Here is a 4,066-nt window from a genome sequence, read left to right on the forward strand (position 1 = left end):
GGAATGGACCACCCACCGTCACCTCGCAAAGTTGCCGCGGAATGGATTCTACCTACCACCAGCCAGTCTGGTCCGTCTGCTGCTGTCCTGCAGAAGAAACGACGTCATTTGCATCCCTGCTCTTTGCGTCCACTATGCCATTTATGTCCCTGCTCTTTGCCGTGATAGGCTAGTAAAGATTTACGTAACCTATCATGGCAAAGAGCAGGGACGCAAATGGCGTCCACTACGCCGGACGCCATTTGGGTCCCAGGGGCTGGAAGTCCGCCAGTCGCCGGAGCTGGCTGGCAGCTCCATGGACTTGCCGTGGAGTAGAGCCAGCTGGCGAGGATTCTGGAGGGGAGGGATGGATCACCTCCCCCCCAGCGGACCCCTGCAGACTCCAGGTAAGAGGGTTTCGCACATCCCTAATTTCTTCCCCTTTGAAATGTTTATCACTTCCAAACTAGGGATGTATGAAAGTCACTTACCTTTTTGTGGATTCTGTTCATGGTGGTGGGGGTGCTCCATCCCCCCCCCAGAATCCTTGATGGGGGGGAGGTGATCCAGTCCTCACCCCCGGAATCCTGCCTGGCCAGTTCCGCTCCACAGCGGCTCTGCGGAGCAGCCGGCCAGGGCCGTCTGCAGCCAGAGTTCTGGCTGTGGACTGGCTGGTGCGGATGCAAATGGTGGCCGCCATAGCAGCCGCCATTTGCATCCAGCCAGGCTGCCATGATAGGATATGTAAGTATTTATGTAGCCTATCATGGCAAGCCAATAATAATAATAATAAAAAACGGTGTATGCAAATGGCAGTGGCTACGGCGCCGCCATTTACGTTACCTATTTTTCGCCGTTTTAGTCTACGTAAATATTTACATAGGCTATTACGGCGAAAAAAAGGGGAACGCAAATAACGTAGTGGGTGCTATTTGCATTCCCTTTTTTTGTCGCCGTAATAGCCTACATGAATATTTACCTAGGCTAAAATGGCGAAAAATAGGGAACGCAAATGGCAGCAGCCGTAGCCGCTGCCATTTGCGTATGTCTGTTTTTTTTTTTGATTGGCTTGCCGTGATAGGCTATGTAAATACTTATGTAGCCTATCATGGCAGCCTGGCTGGACGCATTAGGCCTCACTGAAATCTGTGGCAAAATTCTCCGCCATCCCTACTCCAGACTCAGCAGCCGTGTTTGTTATTCCTGCACCAGGCTGACATCTGGCAAGGAGGTTAGGAATGAGGAGCGAGCAATGGGGAGAACCTTCTGAGAGGTTGCCCAGAAGATGTGGTAATTCATTTCTCTGACAGGGGACTGAACATATCATAAATGTCAAGAACCGGATTCACAGCTGGAGAGGAATGAAGGGAAATGAAGCCTTAGTTTAACCTCCAGACTCTTTGTCACAATATGGTGTGGCTTTGTGGCTTTGTATTTTGTTTGTTTACCTCCCTCCCTCCCTCCCTCCTTTTGCAACAGAAACTAAGAGTTGGTCCCATGGCTGCAGCTGTACATTTGGTACAGAAGATGCCTTAGGGGATGGAGCAGCTCATGCATGAAGGAAAAGGAAGAAGAGCTCCTTCTATGCAACATGATGGAAAACAGTGCAAACCATCTGAACCCACATTAGGTTGCAGACTCAGTACTGTCTATGTTCAACATCAGAAGACAGCTGGCCTGGTAAGGCTATGGGAACTGGTGATACTTTGCGGCTGGGTAATAGAATGGATCTTCAGACTGCCTTCAAGGCCCCAAGTGTTGAGAGGACAACTGGCTCTTCCTCAGATGCCAACAACACTGGATTCAGTCTCTGCTAATGCCTCCAAAATGTAGATATACTGAATTCTGCAGTTTCAACTGGAAAGTCTGTCCCACTAGCCCCTTCTCTAGGGATGGATGAATCTGCCCATTGTCAGGCCCTCACTAAAGTGGAAGAGCTGGAGTTTCTGGAAACTGAGGGTACCCCAGATTAGTTACCTTTACCAGATCAGGAGGAGCCTGGGCAGTCTGGGTAGATGGCTTCAGGTCTGGCCCCATCAGGGGGAGGGGACTCTGCCTGTGAGGCAGAGGCTGAACAACCCCCTGGTCCCCTGGAGTGTCATCACCTCAAGCAACAGGCCAGTAGGTCTCCAGTAAGAAGGAGTGCTCACGTCACGTGCACAGAAGGACTTATCAGGAGTAAGTGACTCCTCAGGAGTAGGGCTCTGAACAGCAAGCTCTGATTACTGCAGCTGAGCTCTGGGTGGGGCTCGGCAGGCTTTGAGGTTAAAAGCCTTCACTGTAGCCCTAGCCAGTGTTGGAACAACGTTGTTTATCAGCTCCTGTGCTGTGCTTTCTGGAGCTTGCCTTGTAATTGACCTTCTGTGCTACTGACCCCTGGACTCCTGATTGACTCTACTTCTGGACTCTGTTTCTGGACTCTGTTTCTGTATGGTAACTTACTGCTTAACTGTGTTTTGACCTTTGCTTGCATCTGAACCACTTTTGCCTTTGCCTGATCCCATACTGGGCTAGAACGTTTGTGCATTACCATTTGCCTGCTTTGTTGCCTTGCTCCATAATTTGCTCCATCTCAGAGTCTGCTGAAGCCAATGCAGGATGCCCATGTAGGTTTCTCACAGTTCCTCCTTTTCCCCATCTTACTTTTTTTTGCATCAGTTTGAGACTCCTTAATAAAATGCATTAAAATTCATATGTGTTTGCCATGAGCCAATCCACTATAGTGGGTTTAAAGAACCTTCATGCTCCAGTCCGTTCTTAGGCCATACATCAGGGACTTGGCTTGGTGGAGTTTTGGCAGTCCCTTGGCTGGCTTCTCCATGGACCCATGCTTGTTTTTTGTAGGGATGTCAGAGAATTCCGCCATGGATCTTGGGGAGGCTGAATGCCAGTGCATTTGGCCCCCCAAAATCGGTGGTGGAATGGCCTGCCCCCCACCCCCCCGGGATGAGACTTACCTGGGGTGGATCTTCCGGGCGGCGGCGCCTGCGGTGGTGGTGTTGCGGCGGCTAGTCTTCTGACCAGGTGCTGCCGCCACCATTTCCAATTAAAAAAAAACAAACCATGATAGGCTATGTAAATGTTTACGTAGCCTATCACGTCTGACTTAAAAAACCAACAATGCGCGTATGCAAATGGCGTCCACCACGCTATTTGCTTTCCCTTATTTTCGCTGTCTTAGTCTACGTAAATCTTGACGTAGACTAAGACGTGCCAAAATAAGGAACGCAAATGGCGGCGGACGTGGCCGCCGCCATTTGTGTACGCTTGTTGTTGTTGTTTTTAAGTCAGACATGATAGGCTACATAAACATTTACGTAGCCTATCACGGCTGACTGCAGGGACGCAAACGGCGGTGGCTACAGCCACCACCATTTGCGTCCCTGCTAGCCAGCGGCTGGATGTCTGGCTGCTGGCGGAGCCGGCCGGTGGCTCTGCAGAATCCCTGCAGAGCGGAGCCGGCTGGCCAGGATTCAGGGGGGGAGGGATGGAACGCCTCCCCCCCACCATCAACATAATCCGTGAACAGGTAAGTGACTTCCATACATGCCTAGTTTTTTGTGCTTTTTTCTGAGATATGGACAAAGTTTAGCTGCCAGTTGATGAGGGTGGTAAGGAATCTTGTGTACATTCACAATTGGCATTGACAGTAGTTGCAGGGGAGGGGGTTGCCTTCCTTGCAGTAATATTTGTGGTTTATTGTGTAATGTGTTCTATATTACTGTCACAACATTTTGTTGCAGATGCTTGAAGCATTGAAGCACACCCATAGCAGGCCTTCCTGCTCTTCACTTGGGTTCTCCTTAAGGGGTCTTGCAATATTGTTTAAAGGCCCCAACCCAGCTTGAGGTAGTATGTCTGCCACACACCCATGGTGCAGGAATGGAACATGGTATAAGAGCATGATGTTTCAGGCCTGAGATTCCTGCTACCCCAACCATTCTCCTGGCATGTTGGGTATTGTGGTGGTATTGATCAGCAGCTGGGCTGTCCAATGACTGGATACTTGCCCTATGCTATGACAAATTCTGTGAGCTATAATCAATAATAGTTGAGGCCATTTTAACCCCATTTCAGTCTATGTGTA

This window comes from Heloderma suspectum, chromosome 6 (genome assembly GCF_057233095.1).
Source record: "Heloderma suspectum isolate Gila_16-S chromosome 6, 16-S_ref, whole genome shotgun sequence".
NCBI classification, from domain to species: Eukaryota; Metazoa; Chordata; class Lepidosauria; order Squamata; family Helodermatidae; genus Heloderma; species Heloderma suspectum.